This window comes from Marmota monax, unplaced genomic scaffold, assembly GCF_021218885.2.
Source record: "Marmota monax isolate L192 unplaced genomic scaffold, Marmota_monax_Labrador192_F-V1.1 WCK01_AAM20220418_F8-fsc00079, whole genome shotgun sequence".
NCBI classification, from domain to species: Eukaryota; Metazoa; Chordata; class Mammalia; order Rodentia; family Sciuridae; genus Marmota; species Marmota monax.
Window position 1 is genome coordinate 2632109 of NW_026694099.1, and position 25856 is coordinate 2657964.

The 25856-nt window shown below is 38.5% G+C and overlaps 2 pseudogenes; both read left to right on the top strand.

Annotated features, from left to right (window-relative positions):
* Positions 1-1875: 1875 nt before the first annotated feature.
* On the top strand, positions 1876-2395 carry LOC124107356 (ferritin heavy chain-like; annotated as a pseudogene).
* A 22565-nt stretch (positions 2396-24960) lies between these two features.
* LOC124107357 (ragulator complex protein LAMTOR5-like) lies at positions 24961-25479 on the top strand (annotated as a pseudogene).
* Positions 25480-25856: the final 377 nt, after the last annotated feature.

Below are 25856 nucleotides of genomic sequence, written 5' to 3' on the forward strand. Positions count from 1 at the left end.
CTATCAGTGGGGATTTCTGTTTTAACAGGTACCTGGTTCCCAACTTCCTCCCCCTCCCCCCTCCCCAGTTGTGATTACTCAGCACAGTGAATATCCAGTGCAAAAACCAGTAGCTGCTAAATGGGAATGGGAGCACTGGCTATCAGCACAGACCTCTATTTGAACCGGCACCTGGTTTCCCACTTCCTCCCTCCCCAGAGGCCATTACTCAGCACAGTGACTACCCAGCTCAAAAACCTCTCTCAGCTGAATGGGAGCTGGAGCACAGTGCAACTAGGGTACCGCCCATCTGGTGTGAGCCCAGAGTGAGAAGTACCGCAGTTGAGACCTGATAAGCAAAGGAGGGAAGGGATCTAGTGACTTAAGAGTGGAAAACCTGAAGCAAATCAGAGAAACCAGGATTGGGAAGCTCCAGGCAGAAGAGGGAGAAAATAGAGGGAGGGGTGGGGGTGGGGGCTCAAATCCTCTCACCCTGGTTAAGACAACTCCACCTACTGGAAGAGAAGAGAAGCAGAAAGGAAATGGAATTCTAAGAGTTTTGTTTGCTGTTGTTGGTTTTTATTTACTTATTTAAAAAATTTTATTATTATTCTCTTTTCTTTTTCTTCTCTCTCTCTTTTCTCTTTCTTTCTTTCCCCTTTTCTCTTCTTTCTTCTTCTTATACCCTCCAAACTTTACTATTTTAACAATCTGTAATTTTCTAAATACATATGTGTGTCTGTTTTTATGTACTCTACTGTCCTCCCATGTACTTGTCTACCATAAATTACCTCCTATCTATTCCCCAGCCTTTAACCCTCTTCATTAGAGTTCTCCTTCAAATTTCCTAAGGTAAATTAACCCTCATATCTTTCTCACTTAGCATATTGTCCTATACCCATCACCCAGTTCACTGTCTGCCACCAGAAAATTTTATGAAACTACTGATTATATCTTAAATAATAATTGAATCCAACATTTTTGGACATCGAGAATAAATAGAAATGTCTTAATAACAATAATTTGTTCATAGGTGATGTACTGATGATATTAGGATCTGTTAACATTGTCCTTCCCCACAAAGGAGGGATCTTGGCACAATACAAGAGCACTACAAATCTATAGAGTAAAAACAACAACACACCAGTCACATAGAGCAGGGGGAAAAAAAGAAACACGAGCAACATGAAAAGACAAGGGAAGAAAGTACCACAAATAATTCAGGACAACACATCATTAGAACAATTGACAGCTACAGCAGAAAGAATTACAGAGAAAGGCTTCAGGATATACATGAATAAATTGTTTTGGGGTCTCAAAGAAGACATTAGACAACAAATACAGGCAGAAAAAGATCACTTTGACAATGAGCTACATAAACAAATCCAAGAAGCCAAAGATCAACTCAACAGGGAGATAGAGGTTATACAAAAAAACAATCAGAAATCCTTGAAATGAAGAAAATATTAAACCAAATTAAAAACTCAAATGAGAGCATCACCAATAGAGTAGACCATTAATAATGAAGGACATCAATATTGAAGATAAATTATATCATACTGAAAAGAACGTAGACAGCACAATGAAAGTGATAAGAAACCACAAGCAGAACATCCAAGAAATATGGGATAGCATAAAAAGACCAAATTTTTAAATTATGGGGAAGAGGAAGGCATAGAGGTCCAAATCAAAGGAATGAGCAATCTGTTCAATGAAATAATATCAGAAGAGATATATTATTTCCTGCTTCAACAGTGCTTGGATAGAATCCGGCGCTTGACCCCCACCCCGGCTGGCTGCTCGGGCCGCAGTCCTTTGCCCCCTCTTCACAGTGCCCTCGGACCACCCAAGGCCTTGGCTGCCACTCCAGTGCCGCACCTCTCCTCAGCCCCCACCATGACTACCATGTCCCCCTCGCAGGTGTACCAGAACTACCACCAGGTCAACCTGGATCTCTGTGCCTCCTATGTCTGTCCATGTCTTACTACTTTGACCGTGATGATGTGGCTTTGAAGAGCTTTGCCAAATATTTTCTTCATCAATCTTATGAGGAGAGGGAACATGCCGAGAAACTGATGAAGCTGCAGAACCAAGGAGGTGGCTGAATTTTCCTTCAGGATATCAAGAAACCAGATCGTGATGACTGGGAGAGTGGGCTCAATGCAATGGAGTGTGCTTTGCACTCAGAGAAAAGTGTGAACAGTCACTTCTGGAACTGCACAAACTGGCCACTGACAAAAATGACCCCCACTTGTGTAACTTCATTGAGACTCATTACCTGAATGAGTAGGTGACATCCATCAAAGAATTGAGTGACCATGTAACCAACTTGTGCAAGATGGGAGCCCCAGAATCTGGTATGGCAGAGTATCTCTTTGACAAGCATACCCTGGGAGAAAGTGATAATGAGAGCTAAACCTTAGGCTGATTTTCCCATAGCAGTGGAAGTGACTTCCCTGGTCACCAAGGCAGTGCATGCATGTTGGGGTTACCTTTACCTTTTCTATAAGTTGTACCAAAACATCCACTTATGTTCTTTAATTTGTACCATTCCTTCAAATAAAGAAATTTGGTACCCCCCCAAAAAAGTAATGTCAGAAAACTTTCCAGACATGAAGAATGAAACAGAAATCTATATCCAAGAAACCTACAGGACACCGAATGTACAAAATCACAATAGATCCACACCAAGACACATTATAATAAAAATGACCAACATACAGAATAAGGAGAGAATTTTAAAAGCCACAAGAGAAAGGAATCAGATTACATATAGGGGTAAACCAATTAGGATAACAGCAGATTTTTCAACACAGACCCTGAAAGCTAGAAGATACTGGAACAACATTTTTCAAGCTCTGAAAGATAATGGGTACCAACCAAGAATCTTGTATCCAACAACATTAAGCTTCAAATTTGAAGATGAAATAAAAACCTTCCATGATAAACAAAAGTTAAAAAAAATTATAGCTAGAAAACCGGCACTACAAAACATCCTTGACTAAATATTTCATGAAAAGGAAATGGAAAACAACAATGAAAACCAGCAGAGGGAAGTAGCACACTAAAGGAAAAGCTAATCTAAGAGGAAAACCAAGTCAAATTAAAAAAGAGAAATAAACAAATATGGCTGGAAACAAAAACCATGTCTAATAGTAACCCTAAATGTTAATAGCTTAAACTCACCAATCAAAAGACATAGGCTAGCAGATTGGATTAAAAAAAAGGATCCAACAATATGCTGCCTCCAGGATACTCATCTGCTAGGAAAAGACATACACAGACTGAAGGTGAAAGGTTGGGAAAAATCTACCACTCAATGGACTATGGAAGCAAGCAAGGGTTTCCATCCTCATATCAAATAAAGTAGACTTCAAGCCAAAGTTAATCAAAAGGGATAAAGATGGACATTACATACTGCTCAAGGGAACCAAACACCAACAAGACATAACAATCGTAAATATAGAGCAGATTATGCTAAGTGAAGCTAGCCAATCCCTAAAAAACAAATGCCAAATGTCTTCTTTGATATAAGGAGAGTAACTAAGAACAGAGTAGGGATGAAGAGCATGAGAAAAAGATAAACATTAAACAGGGATGAGAGGTGGGAGGGAAAGGGAGAGAGAAGGGAAATTGCATGGAAATGGAAGGAGACCCTCAGGGTTATACAAAATTACATACAAGAGGAAGTGAGGGGAAAGGGAAAAAATACAAGGGGGAGAAATGAATTATAGTAGATGGGGTAGAGAGAGAAGAGGGGAGGAGAGGGGAGGGGAGGGGGGATAGTAGAGGATAGGAAAGGCAGAAGAATACAACAGACACTAGTATGGCAATATGTAAATCAATGGATGTGTAACCAATGTGATTCTGCAATCTGTATACGGGGTAAAAATGGGAGTTCATAACCCACTTGAATCAAAGTGTGAAATGTGATATATCAAGAACTATGTAATGTTTTGAACAACCAACAATAAAAATAAAAATATAATAAAAATAAAAACAAACAAAGGTGCAGCTATGTTCATCAAATAACTTTTCTCAAATTCTAGAGTCATTTTTGAGCACAACACAATAATCATGGGTGACTTTAACACACCTCTCTCACCACTGGATAGATCATCCAAAAAAAGTTGAATAAAGAAACTATAGAGCTCAATAACACAATTAATAACTTAGATTTAACTGACATATATAAAATATTTGAGTCAGCATCAAGCAGATACACTTTCTTCTCAGCAGTACATGGATCCTTCTCTAAAATAGACCATATACTATGTCACAAAGCAACTCTTAGCAAATACAAAAAAGTAGAGATAGTACCATGTATTTTATCAGATCATAATGGAATGAAATTGGAAATCAACAACAAAATAAAAAAGAAAAATTTATGCATCATATAGAGACTTAACAATATGCTACTGAATGAACAATGGGTTACAGAAGATATAAAGGAGGAGATTAAAAAATTCTGAGAGGTAGATGAGAACACAGACACAACATATTGAAATCTCTGGGATACTATGAAAGCAGTACTAAGAGGAAAATTCAGTGCATGGAACTCATTCCTTAAAAGGAGAAAAAGTTAACAAATAAATGACCTCACACTACATCTCAAAGCCCTAGAAAAAGAAGAACAAATCAGCAGCAAAAGCAGTAGAAGGCAAGAAATAACTAAAATTAGAGGAGAAATCAATTAACTTGAAACAAAAGAAACAATTGAAAAAAATGACAAAACTAAAAGTTGGTTCTTTGAAAAAATAAATAAAATTGACAGACCCTTAGCCACGCTAATGAAGAGAAGGAGAGAGACAACTCCAATTACCAGCATATGTGGCAAAAAAGGAAATATCACAACAGACACTACAGAAATATAGAAGATAATTAAAAATTATTTTGAAACCTTATACTCCAAGAAAATAGAAGACATTGAAGGCATCAACAAATTTCTTAAGTCATATGATCTGCCTAGATTGAGTCAGGAAGATATACACAACTTAAACAGACCAATATTGAGCAAGGAAATAGAAGAAGCCATCAAAAGTTTACCAATGAAGAAAAGCCCAGGACCGGATGGATACACAGCTGAGTTCTTCGAGACCTTTAAAAAAGAACTAATACCAATACTCTTCAATTTATTTCAGGAAATAGAAAAAGAAGGAGCACTTCCAAACTGATTCTCTGAGGCCAACATCACCCTGATTCCAAAACCAGAAAAAGACACTTTAAAGAAAGAAAACTTCAGACCAATATCTCTAATGAACGTAGATGCAAAAATTCTCAATAAAATTCTGGCAAATCGAATACAAAAACACATCAAAAAGATTGTGCAGCATGCTCAAATGGGATTCATCCCAGGGATGCAAGGATGGTTCAATATACGGAAATCAATAAATGTAATTCATCACATCAATAGACTTAAAGATAAGAATCATATGATCATCTCTATAGATGCAGAAAAATCATTTGACAAAATACAGCACCCCTTTATGCTCAAGACACTAGAAAAACTAGGGATAACAGGAACATATCTCAATATCATAAAGGCTACCTACACTAAGCCTCAGGCCAACATCATTCTAAACAGAGAAAAATTGAAGGCATTCCCTCTAAAATCTGGAACAAGACAGGGATGCCCTCTTTCACCACTTCTATTTAACATAGTTCTTGAAACACTGGCCAGAGCAATTAGACGAAAGAAATTAAAGGGATATGTATAGGGAAAAAAAAGAAATTATCTCTATTTGTTGACAATATGATTCTATACCTAGAAGACCCCAAAAATTCCACCAGAAACTTCTAGAACTAGTAAATGAATTCAGCAAAGTATCAGGATATAAAATCAACACCCATAAATCAAAGGCATTTCTGTATATCAGTGACAAATCCTCTGAGAAGGAAATGAGAAAACCACCCCATTCACAATGTCCTCAAAAAAAAAAATAAGATACTTGGGAATCAACTTAACAAAAGAGGTGAAAGAACTATATGATGAAAACTGCAGAAACCTAAAGAAAGAAATAAAAGAATACCTTAGAAAATGGAAGGATCTACTTTGCTCTTGGATAGGCAGAATTAATATTATCAAAATGACCATACTACCAAAAGCACTATATAGATTTAATGCAATTCCAATCAAAATCTCAATGTCATTTCTCATATAAATAGAAAAAGCAATCAAGAAATTCAACTGTAAAAATAAGAGACCCAAAATAGTTAAAGCAATCCTAAGCAGGAAGAGTGAAGCAGGTGGTATCACTATACCAGACCTTAAACTATACTTCAGAGCAATAGTAACAAAAACATAATAGTATTGGCACCAAAACAGACTGGTAGACCAATGATACAGCATAGAGGACACAGAGACTAATCCACAAAATTACAATTATCTTATATTAGACAAAGGTGCCAAAAACATGCTCTGGAGAAAAGATAGCATCTTCAACAAATGATGCTAGGAAAACTGGAAATCAATATGCAACAAAATGAAATTAAACCCCTATCTCTCACCATGCACAAAACTTAACTCAAAATGGATGAAGGACCTAGGAATTAAAACCAGAGACTCCTCATCTAATAGAAGAAAAATTAGGTCCTAATCGTCATCATGTGGGATTAGGCCCCAATTTCCTCAATAAGACTCCTATAGTGCAAACATTAAAACCAAGAATCAATAAATGAGATGGAATCAAACTAAAAAGTTTCTTTTCAGAAAAAGAAACAGTCTGTGAGGCAAACAGAGAGCCTACCTCTACATCCTGGGAGCAAATTTTTACCTCACACATCAATTAGAGCCCTAATCTCTAGGGTATATGAAGAACTCAAAAAGCTAAACACCAAAAAAGACAAATAACCCAATTAACAAATGGGCTAAGGACCTGAACAGACACTTCTCAGAAGAGGATATACAATCAATTAATAAACATATGAAAAAATTCTCATAAATTCTAGCAATCAGAAAAATGCAAATCAATACCACTCTAAGATATCATCTCACTCCAGTCAGAATGGCAGCTATTATGAAGACAAACAACAATAAGCATAGGAGAGGATGTGGGGGAAAAGATACCCTCATACATTGCTGGTGGGAATGCAAATTGGTGTAGCCAGTATCGAAAGCAGTATGGAGATTCCTTAGAACTCTGGGAATGGAACCACTTTTTGACCCAGCTATCCCTCTCCTCGGACTCTACACAAAGGACTTAAAAACAGCATACTACAGGGTCACAGCTACATCAATGTTTATAGCAGCCCAATTAACAAGAGCTAAACTGTGGAGCCAACTAGATGCCCTTCAGTGGATGAATGGATTAAAAAATGTGGTATATATACACAATGGAATTTTATTCAGCATTAAAAAAGAACAAAACCATGGCATTTGCAGGTAAATGGATGGTGTAGGAGAAGATAATGCTAAGTGAAGTCATCCGATCCCAAGAAAACAAATACTGAATGTTTTCTCTGATATAGGGAGGTTGACTCATAGTGGGATTGGGAGGGAGAGCATAGGAGGAATAGATGAATTCAAGATAGGGAAGAGGGGTGGGAGGGAAAAGGAGGGGATAGGGGAGTAACAAGGATGGTGGAATATGATGGTCATCATCATACAAACTACATGTATGAAGATTTGAATTAGATGTCAACATACTTTATATACAAAGAGAAATACAAAAAGTGTGGTATATATGTGTAATAAGAATTGTAATGTAAAAAAAATAGCATTACCTTAGATTAGGTAGAGGGAAGTGAAAGGAGGGGAAGGCAGGGGATGTGGGGATAAGAAAAATAGTAGAATGAAATATCCATTATTGTGACTGTATGACCAATGTGATTCTACAATACATAAATTCAGATAAATGAAATTATATCCCATCTATGTATGAAACATCAAAGTATATAAGTGCATTCTACTGCCATGTATAACTAATTAGTACAAGTAAAAAAAATAAACAGTGCTAGAGATGTAGCTCATCGGTAGAGTCTGTGCACATGCAGGGCCCTGAGTTCAATCCCTAGTAGTGAAAAAAAAAAAAACAGTTAATATTTCCATAGTATCTTTTTCCTAGTTGTTAAAAATTTATATGCATTTAATTCTTAATGTTGTAAGATTTATAAAATAACTTAAGCAAATGAATCAAAATTACCTGATTTCTTACCATACATTGATAATTACCTTTAATGTCTTCTATGATCGAACACATTTTTTTCTAATGTAATATCTTCATTTTTTAATTCAAAAAGGTATTATACTAAGCATTGGGTATGGCCTATTTAAAACCCATTTAGGTTTGGATCTGGAGGTGTACCTTAGTGGTACAGTGCTTGCCTAGCATGTATGAAGCCCTGACTTTGATTCCCAGCACTGCAGAAAAATGAATAAATATTGAGGTGAAATTAATATAATATACAAATTAATCACTTAAAAGTGTACAATTTCAACCTGCACATTACAAGCAACAATGAATGTTGGCAAGGATGTGGGGGAAAAGGTACACTCATACATTACTGGTGGGACTGCAAACTGGTGCAACCATTATGGAAAGTGGTGTGAATATTTCTCAGAAAACTGGAAATGAAATCACCTTTGACTCGGCTATCCTTGGTTTATACAAAGGGCTTAAAATCCGAATACTGCAGCCACATCAGTATTTATAGCAGCTCAACTCACAATAGCTAAACTATGAAACCATCTGGTGAGAAGATGGCCGCTGCATACGGGGGTTGCTGAAGTGCTGAGCGTGGTGCTCAAAGCAGCGGCTTTAATAGAGATTTCGCACAGTCTGTTAAAGCTCCTTTCACTGTTAATCTGTAGTGGACCACTTTGCCAAGGAGCAGGAAGAACAAAGAAATCGAAAAACAGACGCTTGGCTGCTCAGAGCCGCGGGCGCTTTGCTCCCATCTGCTTCCTCTTTCGCTTCTCTCCGGGCGGAGAAGCTGAATGTGTAATCAGCAGTGGATTGTAAGTACCCGAGGCAAAGAAAGCTCAGTGCGCCCCGCCTTTTTTTTTTTTTCTGAATATTTTTTATACAGGGAGAGTTTGTGGATTGGGATTGCTGGCGGGGCTGTGGTTTCTGTGCCGAAAATCCACTCCGCGGGAGCCGCCATTTGCTTTCTGCTTGCTGTCTTGATGGCTCTGTATACACTGTCCGGCAGCCGCACCTAGAGGTTGGAGCTGGGCTGCGTGCCAAGCCCTGTCCTCCGAAGGCTGGACTGCAGCCTCGAGCGTCTCTGTGGCCTGTTCGCCGCTGCACCTTTGGGCAGAGCCTGCTCTGGGGTCGTTCTGCACCCCCCTGCCAGGGGACCCGTGCTCCGGAGGAGGGGGACGGAGAGCCACGGCGGCAGCCGCTTGGGCCCCTGGGGCCTGGCACCAGGCTGAAGAGCTGCGGAGGCCAGGGCGGCTCTGCTACGGTCGCAGACAAGCGCGGACGCTCGTCAGCGCGGCCCAGAGTTTCATTTCTAGAAATCTGGACTGGAAACAGAAACAGCAGTTTGTATAATCCCAAGAACTTGCTTATACCAGGAAGCTGTAAGGGCAACATGAATATTACTGAGGAGATGTAACATGGTGGCAGGCGCAGAGAGATCAAGTCTCTGACATCTTCAACTGCGCGGGCATAGGGAGCCGTAAACTGTCTAAATGCTGTTTGCTCAGGATCACTAGGCAATGCTGAGCTGACGTGGATCTGGGGTGTACAGGCTGGGCCCCTCAGAACACACACACAGAGCCCGAATCCGAGGCAATTAAGCTCCGGTTCGCCTGCTTTGTGTGACTCAGCACTAACGATCCCGCTGAAATAATTGGCCGGCCCTTAGGAACTTACAGAGGTAAAAGCCAACCGAGCCTTCATAGGCAGTGGCCACAGGACTGAAACGGGGATTGGGAGAGACAGTCAGGACCCACCCATTGCATTGGTCATCCGGCAAAGGGAACAAACGGTCACCATTTGCATGGGATATCACCATGGCAGAGAAATGGCGTCACGGGCGGAGGAGATAACTGCATTGAAACCAGCGCGACAGGTGTGTAATCCCCTAGCCATCTCTCTCCACACAGCGGGGAAACCTTAAGGGCCACTCCCAGCTCTCCTGTGAACGCAATAACCAGACCGAGGGAATCAGGAGTGGCGCGGGACTCGCGGCGCGGAACTCCCGGCTACCGCTCCCACCAGTGCTGACAACTGAGGTCTCTTGCACCAGCTACCGGGGGCGTGGCTACAGGAGGGCAAGCAAATTCGCTGGGGGATCTCAGCCCCAAGCTCTACAAACTTAGGGTCTGAGGGAGGCAAACAGGGAGAGTGAGCCCAGGTGTTCATGAAAACAGGGCTCCCAGGAGCAGCAGACCTGGCGTGTAGCCATTATTGTGGTGAGCGCCACAGGTGAGCACGGCCTGGCTTGAGGAAACACAAGACAAGGCCCTAGACACTCAGGATTGGAGACCCGCCCAGTCTAGGAGAAAGAGCTGCTGCACAGTGAATGGTTCCCACCTATTGAGAGGAGAAGCTTGGCCCAGTGGGCACAGCTCCACCTACTGGAAGAGAAGTTAATAGAACTCTAGGACTGCATTTATTATTATTATTATTATCATTTTTTTTCTTTTCTTTTTCTTTTTTTTTTCTTCTTTTTCTTTCATTTTCAATTTTTATTTGTTGTTGTTCTTTAAATTTTTTTTCAATGTTTCTATTTTTTTTAATTTTTTTTATTTTATTATTATTATTTTTTTTAATTTTAATTTTCATTTTTTATTATCACTATTATTTTTGTTAAAATTTTTTTTTCGTCTTTTCTTTCTTTCTTTATTATCTAATCTTTGTTATTCTTGTTTCTTTTGTCTTTTCATTTCTTTTCAATCTTCTTATTCCCCCTTCCTTGAATTCTACCTGCCTACTCTCATTCTCTTTAGTGACTTCTTCCCTTCCCTTCTAATATCTTTCCTCTCAAGCATCAAATAAATCTATAAGAGTAAACAGTAACTCAGCAGTCAAACAGAACAAGAAGTAACATGAGCAGCATAAAAAAGCAAGGAAGAAAAGGAGTACAAACAATGAAGGACAGCCTAAATATTCAGGAGGACCTAGAGTCAGCAGAAAAATGGTCATATAAAGAACTCAAGGAATACCTTAGACAGATGGAATGGAACCTTAAAGAAGATACGAGACAGCAAATCCAAACAGTGAAAGAACACTTTGAAAATGAATTACATAGACAGATAAAAGAAGAAGTTAAGCATCTTTATCAGGAGATTGAGATTATAAAAAAAAACCAAACAATAATTCTAGAAATGAAGGAAACGATAAACCAAATTAAAAACTCAATTGAGAGTATCACTAACAGAGTGGAGCAAGTAGAAGCCAGAACATCAGATAATGAAGACAAAATATATCATCTTGAAAAGAGCCTAGCCAACTCAGAAAGGCTGGTTAAAAACCACGAGAAAAACATCCAAGAGATATGGGATAACATAAAGAAACCAAACCTACGAGTCATCGGGATAGAAGAAGGTACAGAGATTCAAACCAAGGGAATGAGTAACCTGCTGAAAGAAATAATTACAGAAAACTTTCCAGAAATAAAAAAGGAAACGGATATACAAATTGTAGATGCATACAGGACACCGAGCACACAAAATCACAGTAGACCAACGCCAAGACACATTGTTATGAAGATATCCAATATACAGAACAAAGAGAAAATACTAAAAGCTACAAGAGAAAGGAGGCAGATTACATTCAGGGGTAAACCAATAAGGTTAACAACGGATTTTTCATCACAGACGCTGAAAGCGAGAAGATCCTGGAACAACGTATTTCAAACACTGAAAGACAATGGATGCCAACCAAGAATTCTGTATCCAGCAAAATTAAGCTTCAGGTACGATAACGAAATAAAAATCTTTCATGATAAACAAAAGCTAAAAGAATTTGCAGCCAGAAAACCAGCATTGCAAAGCATCTTGAGCAAAACACTACACGAGGAAGAAATGAAAAACAATAACCAAAACCATCAGTGGGAAGTGCCTCTATAAAGACAGAGGGCGGGGGGAAAGCTAACCATGGAGAAACAAACTAAATTAAAAAAAAAAAAGAAGATAAATAATCAAACATGGCTGGAAGTACAAACCATATATCAATAGTAACTCTAAACATTAATGGCTTAAACTCTCCAATAAAGCGACATAGGCTGGTAACATGGATTAAAAAAACAAATCCAACAATATGCTGCCTCCAGGAGACACATCTGATTGGAAAAGACATACACAGGCTGAAGGTGAAAGGTTGCGAAAAAATATACCATGCACATGGTCCTCGTAAGCAAGCAGGGGTGGCCATCCTCATATTGAATAAAATTGACTTCAAGACTAAATTAATCAAAAGGGATAAGGAAGGACATTATATACTGTTAAAAGGAACCATTCACCAACAAGACATAACAATTATCAATATTTATGCACCAAATAATGGTGCTGCGGCATTCATAAAACAAATTCTCCTCAAGTTCAAGAATCAAATAGACCACAACACAATAATTATGGGTGACTTCAACACACCTCTCTCACAATTGGACAGATCCTCCAAACAAAAGCTGAATAAAGAAACTATAGAACTCAATATCACAATCAACAACCTAGACTTAACTGACATATATAGAATATATCAACCATCATCAAGTGGATATACTTTTTTCTCAGCAGCACATGGATCCTCCTCAAAAATAGACCATATATTATGCCATAGGGCAACCCTCAGTAAATATACAGGGGTGGAGATAATACCATGCATTTTATCTGATCATAATGGAATGAAACTGGAAATCAATGATAAAAGACGGAAGGAAAAATCCTACATCACATGGAAAATGAACAATATGTTACTGAATGATCAATGGGTTACAGAAGACATAAAGGAAGAAATCAAAAAATTCTTAGAGATAAATGAAAATACAGACACAACATATCGGAATCTATGGGACACAATGAAAGCAGTCCTAAGAGGGAAATTCATCGCTTGGAGGTCATTCCTCAAAAAAAGGAAAAACCAACAACTAAATGAGCTCACACTTCATCTCAAAGCCCTAGAAAAGGAAGAGCAAAACAACAGCAAATGTAGCAGAAGGCAAGAAATAATTAAAATCAGAGCGGAAATCAATGAAATTGAAACAAAAGAAACTATTGAAAAAATTAACAAAACTAAAAGTTGGTTCTTTGAAAAAATAAATAAGATCGACAGACCCTTAGCCATGCTAACGAAGAGAAGAAGAGAGAGAACTCAAATCACTAACATACGGGATGAAAAAGGCAATATCACAACAGACACTACAGAAATACAGAAGACAATTAGAAATTATTTTGAAAACCTATATTCCAATAAAATAGAAGATAGTGAAGACATTGATAAATTCCTTAAGTCATATGATTTGCCCAGACTGAGTCAGGAGGATACTCACAACTTAAACAGACCAATAACAATAGATGAAATAGAAGAAGCAATCAAAAGACTTCCAACCAAGAAAAGCCCAGGACCGGATGGGTATACAGCGGAGTTTTACAAAACCTTTAAGGAAGAATTAATACCAATACTTTTCAAGTTATTTCAGGAAATAGAAAAAGAAGGAGCTCTGCCAAATTCATTCTATGAGGCCAACATCACCCTGATTCCGAAACCAGACAAAGACACCTCAAAGAAAGAAAACTACAGACCAATATCTCTAATGAACCTAGATGCAAAAATCCTCAATAAAATTCTGGCGAATCGGATACAAGGCACATCAAAAAAATTGTGCACCATGATCAAGTAGGATTCATCCCTGGGATGCAAGGATGGTTCAATATACGGAAATCAATAAATGTTATTCACCACATCAATAGACTTAAAAATAAGAACCATATGATCATCTCAATAGACGCAGAAAAAGCATTCGACAAAGTACAGCATCCCTTTATGTTCAAAACATTAGAAAAACTAGGGATAACAGGAACTTACCTCGACATTGTAAAAGCTATCTATGCTAACCCTCAGGCTAGCATCATTCTCAATGGAGAAAAATTGAAGGCATTCCCCCTAAAATCTGGAACAAGACAGGGATGCCCTCTATCACCACTTCTATTCAATATAGTTCTCGAAACACTGGCCAGAGCAATTAGACAGACGAAAGAAATTAAAGGCATAAAAATAGGAAAGGAAGAACTTAAATTATCACTATTTGCAGATGACATGATTCTATACCTAGAAGACCCAAAAGGGTCTACAAAAAAACTACTAGAACTAATAAATGAATTCAGCAAAGTGGCAGGATATAAAATCAACACGCATAAATCAAAGGCATTTCTGTATATCAGCGACAAAACTTCTGAAACGGAAATGAGGAAAAACACTCCATTCACAATATCCTCAAAAAAAATAAAATACTTGGGAATCAACCTAACAAAAGAGGTGAAAGATTTATATAATGAAAACTACAAAACCCTAAAAAGAGAAGTAGAAGAAGATCTTAGAAGATGGAAAAATATACCCTGTTCATGGATAGGCAGAACTAACATCATCAAAATGGCAATATTACCAAAAGTTCTCTATAGGTTTAATGCAATGCCAATCAAAATCCCAACGGCATTTCTTGTAGAAATGGATAAAGCAATCATGAAATTCATATGGAAAAATAAAAGACCCAGAATAGCAAAAGCAATTCTAAGCAGGAAGTGTGAATCAGGCGGTATAGCGATACCAGACTTAAAACTATATTACAGAGCAATAGTAACAAAAACAGCATGGTACTGGTACCAAAACAGGAGGGTGGACCAATGGTACAGAATAGAGGACACAGAGACTAATCCACAAAGCTACAACTATCTTATATTTGATAAAGGAGCTAAAAGCATGCAATGGAGGGAGGATAGCATCTTCATCAAATGGTGCTGGGAAAACTGGAAATCCATATGCAACAAAATGAAACTGAATCCCATCCTCTTGCCATGCACAAAAGTTAACTCAAAGTGGATCAAAGAGCTAGATATCAAATCAGAGACTCTGCGTCTGATAGAAGAAAAAGTTGACTCCGATCTACATATTGTAGGGTCGGGCTCCAAATTCCTTAATAGGACACCCATAGCACAAAAGTTGATAACAAAAATCAACAAATGGGACTTACTTAAACTGAAAAGTTTTCTCTCAGCAAGAGAAACAATAAAAGAGGTAAATAGGGAGCCTACATCATGGGAACAAATTTTTACTCCTCACACTTCAGATAGAGCCCTAATATCCAGAGTATACAAAGAACTCAAAAAATTAAACAATAAGAAAACAAATAACCCAATCAACAAATGGGCCAAAGACCTGAACAGACACTTCTCAGAGGAGGACATACAATCAATCAACAAGTACATGAAAAAATGCTCACCATCTCTAGCAGTCAGAGAAATGCAAATCAAAACCACCCTAAGATACCATCTCACTCCAGTAAGATTGGCAGCCATTATGAAGTCAAACAACAACAAGTGCTGGAGAGGATGTGGGGAAAAGGGTACTCTTGTACATTGCTGGTGGGACTGCAAACTGGTGCGGCCAATCTGGAAAATAGTATGGAGACTCCTGGGAAAGCTGGGAATGGAACCACCATTTGACCCAGCTATTGCCCTTCTTGGACTTTTCCCTGAAGACCTTAAAAGAGCGTACTACAGGGATACTGCTACATCAATGTTCATAGCAGCACAATTCACAATTGCTAGACTGTGGAACCAACCCAGATGCCCTTCAATAGATGAATGGATAAAAAAAATGTGGCATTTATACACCATGGAGTATTACGCAGCACTAAAAAATGACAAAATCATAGAATTTGCAGGGAAATGGATGGCACTAGAGCAGATTATGCTTAGTGAAGCTAGCCAATCCCTAAAAAACAAATACCAAATGTCTTCTTTGATATAATGAGAGCAACTAAGAACAGAGCAGGGAGGAAGAGCAGGAAGAAAAGATTAACATTAAACAGATACATGAGGTGGGATGGAAAGGGAGAGAAAAGGGAAATTGCATGGTAATGGAGGGAGACCCTCATTGTTATACAAAATTACATATAAGAGGTTGTGAGGGGAATGGGAAAATAAACAAGGAGAGATATGAATTACAGTGGATGGGGTAGAGAGAGAAGATGGGAGGGGAGGGAGGGGGGATGGTAGAGGATAGGAAAGGTAGCAGAATACAACAGTTACTAATAGGGCATTATGTAAAAATGTGGATGTGTAACCGATGTGATTCTGCAATCTGTATTTGGGGTAAAATTGGGAGTTCATAACCAACTTGAATCTAATGTATGAAATATGATATGTCAAGAGCTTTATAATGTTTTGAACAACCAATAAAAAAAATTAAAAAAAAAATAAACTATGAAACCAACTTGATGTCCTTCAACAGGTGAATGGATAAAGAAAATGTGGTGTATATATCCAGTAGAATATTACTCGACCTTCAAGAAGAATGAAATGATGGCATTTGCTGGTAAATGGATAGAGCTGGAGAATATTGTGCTAAGTGAAATAAGCCAAACCTAAAAGACCAAAACCAGAGTGTTTTCTCTGATATGTAGATGATAATTCACAATAAGTGTGTCAGGGGAACCTAGGGAAGAACAGAGTTATTTCCTATAAGGCAGAGTGGACTAAAGGGAGGGGGTAGGTATGGCACTAGGAAGGATAGTAGAATGAACCAGACATTATTACCCTATGTACATATAGGTCTACCTGACCAGTGAGATTTTACATCATGTACAATCAAAAGAATGAGAAGTTATCTTACATTTATGTATGATGTGTTAAAGTGCATTCTTTGTCATGTATAACTAATTAGAGCAAACAAACAAAGAAAAATATGTATAATTTCGGTGACATTTCATGGCTTCAAAATGTGCAAACCACAACCTCTCTGTAATTCCAAGTTTCTCATCAGCCCAGGACACTCTGTAGCCTGTCAGTCACTCCACTTTCCCCTTTACTCTACCATCCCCCACACCGCCCCTGGCAACCAGTACTCTATCAGTCTCTATGGATTTGCATATTCTGGATATTTCATAGAATTGGAATCATGTATGTATCTATTGGGCCTGGCTTCTTTCACTTAGAACAGTGTGCTGAGATCCATCTAAGCCACAGCATGTATTGGTATTTATTCTTGCCTATGACTATTGTGTTACACCACAATTTATTCATTCATCTCTTGATGAGCATTTATATTGTTTCTACATTCTGACTGTTATGGTTAATTCAGAGATAAACATTTGTTTACAAATTTCTGTTGCCCAATATGTTTTTCTTTCTTTCTCTTGGATACATATCTAGGAATGGAATTTCTGGGTCATATGGTAATCCAATGTTGAAACTCTTTAGGAATCAAAGCATTATCCACAGTAGCTGCACCATTTTACATTCCAACCCACAATATATGAGGGTACCTATTTCTCCACGTACTTGCCAATTGCTATTGTTATTATACTTGTTGTAGTGGTGTGAAGTGTGACACTTTGGTTTTGATTTGCATTTCCTTCATGACTAATAATGTTGTGCCCCTTTTTGAGTGTTCATTCGCATATCTTCTTTGGAAAGATGTTAACTCAAGCCCTATCCCCATTTAAAAAATTACATTGTTTGGTGTTTCATTGCTGAGTTATCAGAGTTCTTCATATGTCATGGATACCAAACTATTTTAAGATATGTGATTTTTAAGCATTTTCTCCCTTTCTGCTGGTTGTCTTTTCATTTTTCTCAACACTGTCATTTAATACAAAAGATTTTTGTGAAGTCCAACTTATTTATTTCATGGTTTGTTTGTTCTTTTGGTGTCAGACCCAAGAATCCATTGTCAAATCAGAAGGGCATGAAGATTTCCCTGAGGATTTCTTCTAAGAGTTTTATGTTTTTAACTATTATATAGGCTGTTGATCTATTTTTCTTTTATTGGTTGTTCAAAACATTACAAAGCTCATGACATATCATCTTTCATACATTTGATTCAAGTGAGTTATGAACTCCCATTTTTACCCCAAATACAAATTGCAGAGTCACATTAGTTCCACATTCACAATTTTTACATAATGCCATATTAGTGACTGTTGTATTCTGCTGCCTTTCCTATCCCCTACTATCCCCCCTCCCCTCCCCTCTTATCTTCCCTCTCTACCTCATCTGCTGTTGTTTAATTCTCTCCCTTATTTCCCCCCTTCCCCTCACAACCTCTTATATGTAATTTTGTGTAACACTGAGGGTCTCCTACCATTTCCATATGCTTCCCCTTCTCTCTCCCTTTCTCTCCCCCCACTCATCTCTGTTTAATGTTTATCTTTTCCTCATGCTCTTCCTCCCTGTTCTGTTCTTAGTTGCTCTCTTTATATCAAAGAAGACATTTGGCATTTGTTTTTTAAGGATTGGCTAGCTTCGCTTAGCATAATCTGTTCTAATGCCATCCATTTCCCTGCAAATTCTATGATTTTGTCATTTTTTAGTGCTGCGTAATACTCCATTGTGTATAGATGCCACATTTTTTTTATCCATTCATCTATTGAAGGGCATCTAGGTTGGTTCCACAGTCTAGCTATTGTGAATTGTGCCGCTATGATCATTGATGTGGCAGTATCCCTATAGTACGCTCTTTTAAGATCCTCAGGGAATAGTCCGAGAAGGGCGATAGCTGGGTCAAATGGTGGATCCATTCCCAGCTTTCCCAGGAATCTCCATACTGCTTTCCAAATTGGCCTCACCAATTTGCAGTCCCACCAGCAATGTACAAGTGTACCCTTTTCCCTACATCCTCGCCAACACTTATTGTTGTTTGACTTCATAGTGGCTGCCAATCTTACTGGAGTGAGATGGTATCTTAGGGTGGTTTTGATTTGCATTTCTCTGACTGCTAGAGATGGTGAGCATTTTTTCATGTACTTGTTGATTGATAGTATGTCCTCCTCTGTGAAGTGTCTGTTCAGGTCCTTGGCCCATTTGTTGATTGGGTTATTTGTTATCTTATTGTTTAATTTTTTGAGTTCTTCGTATATTCTGGATATTAGGGCTCTATCTGAAGTGTGAAGGGTAAAAATTTGTTCCCAGGATGTAGGTTCTCTATTTACCTCTTTTATTGTTTCTCTTGGTGAGAAAAAACTTTTTAGTTTAAGTAAGTCCCATTTGTTTATTCTTGTTATTAACTCTTGGGCTATGGGCGTCCTATTAAGGAATTTGGAGCCCGACCCCACAGTATGTAGATCGGAGCCAACTTTTCCTTCTATCAGATGCAGTGTCTCTGATTTGATATCTAGGTCTTTGATCCATTTTGATTTAACTTTTGTGCATGGCGAGAGAAAGGGATTCAGTTTCATTTTGTTGCATATGGATTTCCAATTTTCCCAGCACCATTTGTTGAAGATGCTATCCTTCCTCCATTGCATGCTTTTAGCCCCTTTATCAAATATAGGAAAGTTGTACTTTTGTGGATTGGTTTCTGTGTCCTCTATTCTGTACCATTGGTCCACCTGTCTGTTTTGGTACCAGTACCACGCTGTTTTTGTTACTATTGCTTTGTATTACAGTTTGAACTCTGGTATCACTATACCTCCAGATTCACACTTCCTGCTTAGAATTGCTTTTGCTATTCTGGGTCTTTTGTTTTTCCATATGAATTTCATGATTGCTTTCTCTATTTCTACAAGAAATGCCGTTGGGATTTTGATTGGCATCGCATTAAACCTGTAGAGAACTTTGGGTAATATCACCATTTTGATGATGTTAGTTCTGCCTATCCATGAACAGGGTACATTTTTCCATCTTCTAAGATCTTCTTCTATCTCTCTCTTTAGGGTTCTCTAGTTTTCATTGTATAAATCTTTCACCTCTTTTGTTAGGTTGATTCCCAAGTATCTTATTTTCTTTGAGGATATTGTGAATGGAGTGGTTTTCCTCATTTCCATTTCAGAAGTTTTGTCGCTGATATACAGGAATGCCTTTGATTTATGCATGTTGATTTTATATCCTGCCACTTTGCTGAATTCATTTATTAACTCTAGCAGTTTCTTTGTAGACCCTTTTGGGTCTGTTAAATATATTATCATGTCATCCGCAAATAGTGATAATTTAAGTTCTTCTTTTCCTATTTTTATGCCTTTAATTTCTTTTGTCTGTCTAATTGCTCTGGCTAGTATTTCAAGAACTAAATTGAATAGAAGTGGTGATAGAGAGCATCCCTGTCTTGTTCCAGATTTTAGAGGGAATGCCTTCAGTTTTTCTCCATTTAGGATGATGCTAGCCTGAGGTTTAGCATATATAGCTTTTACCATGTTGAGGTAAGTTCCTGTTATCCCTAGTTTTTCTAGAGTTTTGAACATAAAGGGATGCTGTACTTTGTTGAATGCTTTTTCTGCATCTATCGAGATGATCATATGGTTCTTGTCTTTAAGTCTATTGATGTGGTGGATTACATTTATTGATTTCCGTATATTGAACCAGCCTTGCATCCCAGGGATGAATCCTATTTGATCATGATGCACAATTTTTTTGATATGCTTTTGTATTCGATTCGCCAGGATTTTATTGAGGATTTTTGCATCTAGGTTCTTAGAGATATTGGTCTGTAGTTTTCTTTCTTTGAAGTGTCTTTGTCTGGTTTCGGGATCAGGGTGATGTTGGCCTCATAGAATGAATTTGGAAGAACTCCTTCTTTTTCTATTTCTTGAAATAGCTTGAAAAGTATTGGTATTAATTCTTCTTTGAAGGTTTTGTAGAACTCTGCTGTATACCCATCCGGTCCAGGGCTTTATTTGGTTGGTAGTCTTTTGATGGCTTCTTCTATTTCTTCTTTTGTTATTGGTCTGTTTAAATTGTGTGTGTCTTCCCGACTAAATCTGGGTAGATCGTATGACTTAAGAAATTTATTGATATCTTCATTATCTTCTATTTATTGGAATATAGGGTTTCAAAATACTTTCTAATTATCTTCTGTATTTCTGTAGTGTCTGTTGTGATATTGCCTTTTTCATCCCGTATGTTAGTAATTTGAGTTCTCTCTCTTCTTCTCTTCACTAGCATGGCTAAGGGCCTGTCGAACTTATTTATTTTTTCAAAGAACCAACTTTTAGTTTTTTCAATGGTTTTTTTTGTTTCAATTTCGTTGATTTCTGCTCTAATTTTAATTATTTCTTGTCTTCTACTACATTTGCTGTTGTTTTGCTCTTCCTTTTCTAGGTTTTTGAGGTGTAGTGTGAGTTCATTTATTTGTTGGTGTTTTGTTTTTTTGAGGAAAGAACTCCAAGAAATGAATTTCCCTCTTAAAACTGCTTTTATTGTGTCCCATAGATTCTGGTATGTTGTGTCTGTATTGTCATTTGTCTCTAAGAATTTTTTTATCTCCTCCTTTATGTCTTCTGTAACCCATTGATCATTCAGTAACATATTGTTCATTTTCCATGTGATGTAGGATTTTTCCTTCCTTCTTTTATCATTGATTTCCAGTTTTATTCCATTATGATCAGATATGGTGCATGGTATTATCTCCACACTTTTATATTTACTGAGAGTCGCCCTATGGCATAATATATGGTCTATCTTTGAGTAGGATCCATGTGCTGCTGAGAAGAACATGTATCCACTTGATCATGGTTGATATATTCTATGTATGTCGGTTAAGTCTAGGTTATTGATTGCGTTATTGAGTTTTATAGTTTCTTTGTTCAGCTTTTGTCTAGAGGATCTGTCCAATGGCGAGAGCGGTGTGTTGAAGTCACCCATAATTATTGTGTTGTGGTATATTTGACTCTTAAACTTGAGGAGAGTTTGTTTTATGAATGTTGCAGCACCATTGTTTGGTGCATACACATTGATAATTGTTATGTCTTGATGGTGGATGGTTCCTTTTAACAGTATATAGTGTCCTCCTTTATCCCTTTTGATTAACTTAGGTTTGAAGTTGATTTTATTCGATATGAGTATGGCCACTCCTGCTCGCTTCCGAAGGCCATGTGAGTGGTATGATTTTTCCCAACCATTCACCTTCAGCCTGTGTATGTCTTTTCCTCTCATATGAGTCTCCTGAAGGCAGCATATTGTTGGATTTGTTTTTTTAATCCAGGTTACTAGCCTGTGTCTCTTGATTGGTGAATTTAAGCCATTAACATTTAAGGTTACAATTGAAATATGGTTTGTACTTCCAGTCATGTTTATTTATTTATTTATTTTAGTTTGGCTAGTTTTTCCTCTTTGGTTATTTTTCTCCCCCTTTACTGAGATACCTCCCACTGTTAGTTTTGGGCACTATTTTTCAATTCCTCTTCTTGTAGTATTTTGCTCAAAATGCTTTGCAGTGCTGGTTTTCTGGCTGTGAATTCTTTTAGCTTTTGTTTATCGTGAAAGATTTTAATTTCATTGTCAAATCTGAAGCTTAATTTTGCTGGATACAGTATTCTTGGTTGGAATCCATTATTTTTCAGCATTTGAAATACGTTGTTCCAGGATCTTCTCGCTTTCAAAGTCTGTGATGAAAAATCAGTCGTTAACCTAATTGGTTTAACCCTGAATGTAATCTGCCTCCTTTCTCTCATAGCTTTTAATATTCTCTCCTTGTTATGTATGTTGGCTATCTTCATAATTATATGTCTTGGAGTTGGCCTATTACAGTTTTGGATGTTTGGGGTCCTGTAGGCTTCCAGGATTTGGCAATCCATTCCATCTTTCATCTCTGGGAAGTTTTCTAGGATTATTTCATTCAATAGGTTGTCCATTCCTTTGGCTTGAATCTTTGTGCCTGCTTCTATCCCAATGACTCTCAAATTTGGTTTTTTGATGAGATCCCATATCTCTTGGATAGATTGCTCGTGAGATTTAAGCATCTTTTCTGTGTTGACTATATTCTTTTCAAGGTGATAAACTTTGTCTTCATTATCTGATGTTCTGACTTCTACTTGATCTAGTCTATTTGTAATATTCTTGTTAGAGTTTTTAATCTGGTTTATGGTTTCTTGCATTTCTAGGATTACTGTTTGTTTGTATTTTTAAATCTCTATCTCCTGGTAAAGCTCGTTCTTTGCATTTTGAATTTGTTTGTTTAGTTCATTTTCAAAATATACTTTCAATGCTTGGACTTGCTGCTTCATGTCTTCTCTAATATTCCGTTCCATCTGAGTTAGGTATGCCTTGATTTCTTTCCCTGTCCATGTTTCTGATGCTTCTAGGTCCTCCTGTAGATTTAAGTTGTCCTGCATTGTTTGTACTCCTTTTTTACCTTGTATTTTCATGATGTTCACGTTACTTTCCAGCTCTGTTTGACGGCTTTGTAACTGCTTTCTCCTATACATTTGTTTTGGCTTTGTATATCTCTGTTTTCTCTCCTTTGTGGTGGGAGATTATGTCTAGAAATGTTGGGCTTTATTGTACTTTAAAGCTGATTCATTCAATTCATAAAAGGCTTCCAGGTTCTGTATGCATATAGTGATTTGTTGTTTGTTCTTAGAACTATATGTTTAGGTTAGGTGCTATGATGGTACAAGGGTTAGTATGTCTTGGCTACTTTAGAAGATTGCTCTACTGAAGGTGGACACTAACAGGCAATTGGATCAGGGTGTTGGTAGTAGCTAGGTATTTAGGAGCCCTATAGACAGCCTCGAGACATTCACCTATTTGCATTTAGACAATTACATGTAATGGAAGGCGTAATGCTTGGGATGAAAGTTGGGGGGTAGGGGAATGAAGGTGCTCTTAAAAAGAAAGAAGGAGAGAGAGAGAGGTAGATTAGAGGAGAATGAAAAGAACAATAAAACTTGAAATGGGAAAGAAAGAGAGAAGGAAAAGGGGAGAAAGGAACAGAGAGAGAAGAAGAAAAAAAAAATTGAAGTCTTAGAGATCCATTTTCTTCTCTTCCAGTAGGCGGAGCTGTGCCCTCCGAGTGGAGCTTCTGCTCTCTACCTGCCCATAGCAATCCCTGTAAGGCGTCTCCTGGGAGTCTCTCAGACTTGTCAGTCCAGAGCCGTTTCACTTCTACGGCCCTTACCCCCCTTCCTCCTGTCAGCCAGCCAACCAGGTCCTGTTCACCAGAAGCGGTTCCCCAGAGATCTAGTTACACTTGCAGTCCCACCGCATGTCCCATTTAAGCCCCAGTGCTGTGGTAAACTGGTGGCTAAGACCTTGGGAGTCACCGCTGGTGATATGGGGGGTTGGGGGTCGGGGATCCCCTCTGCTTCCCTACAGACACGACCCCTGAGAGGTCCGTGAAGTTTCCTGGCTGCTTGTATCTGGATGGGGAGGGAGTCACACACCTGCTAAAGTGGATTCTTCTGGGAAGGAATTCCGTCGGCCGAACTCTGATGACGTCACCTCTCTGCTATGGCGGGACCCAGGCTCCTTGCCGGAGTGTCCGAAGGGAGGGGTGGGACTGGTCCATCCCCGGTTGGCTTCAGCTCCCAGCTCGCTATTTCATGAAGGCTTGACTAAAGACTGCTTCCTTCCAAGCTGCGTCTCGGAGGCTAGCGGGACCCAGTCACGTTTGCTGCTGGCGGACGGGCCGGCAGCCACGCCGGGGCTCACAGACTGTGGTTGGCGGATCTGGACCTCTGCGTCTCCTGGCAGGGATTCGCTCGTCTGGGGCAATCTGTCGCTTCAAAAAATCCTAGTAGCTCCCGGCCGGTCTCTCTTCAGTGGAATTTTGCTAGGAGATTCTCTGTTGGTAGAATCTAAGTGTTATCTATGCAACTTTATGACCCCATCACTGGGGGGGTATTGAAAACGCTGCCTCTCCGCCCGCTGCCATGTTGGATCCTGTTGATCTATTTTGATTTGATTATGAAGCACGGAATGAGATGGAGGTCCACCATATTCTTTTGCCTGTGGTTGTCCATGTGTCTCAGTTCCATTTGTCGAAGATATTATTCTTTCTTCATGAATGGTGAAGACTTCCTGACTACTTTTGTTAAAAATCAATTGGCGGCCGAAGACCGGATGCACTGCGGTGTCCTGCGCCGAGGTGGGCTTCTAGCAGGATGGAGGCGACTTTGGAGCAGCACTTGGAGGATCCGTCCATTGTTGGAGTCCTGTGCACAGATTCACAAGGACTTAATCTGGGCTGTCAGTGGGACTCTGTCAGATGAACATGCTGGAGTTATATCTGTTCTTGCCCAACAAGCAGCTAAGCTAACCTCTGACCTCACTGATATTCCTGTGGTTTGCCTAGAATCAGATAATGGGAACATTATGATCCAAAAACATAATGGCATCACTGTGGCAGTGCACAGAATGGCCTCTTGATGTCTCTCATCAGTTTTCCAGCAGCCTGTCACAGGGACTCAATCCTACTATGTTAATCATCTTACAAAACTAGTTAAGTTACGCTGATTAAGCCATTCATTGAATATGCATTGGGTACTTTTCTATTTATTTTAGATTAAGTTGCTTTTTAACCAATGTATCAGGATATTAATAAGGATCATGTTTTGAAGCAGCATGTCCAGATCACTTTATATATAAAATTTTGTTAGGTTAAATAAATCTGCTTGGAGGAAAAAAAATCAATTGGCTATAAACTGGTTATTTCTGAACTCTCAATTCCATTCCATTGGTCCATGTGTCTCTCTTTATGCCAGTACCACCATGTTTTGATTACTATAATTTGTAAGTTTTGAAATTGAGAAATGGAAGTCCTTTAACTTGTTTCATTGTCAATATGGTTTTTGCCTCTTGGGATTAATTTTTATTTTATTTTTTGTAGTTGTAGTTTGTAGATTGACAAAATGACTTTATTTTATTTGTTTATTTTTATGTGGTCCTGAGGATCAAACCCAGTGCCTCACACATGCTAGGCAAGTGCTCTGCCACTCAGCTACAGCCTTAGTGCTTTTTGGGGATTCTTGCAATTCCATTGCATTGTCTTTTCCATTTG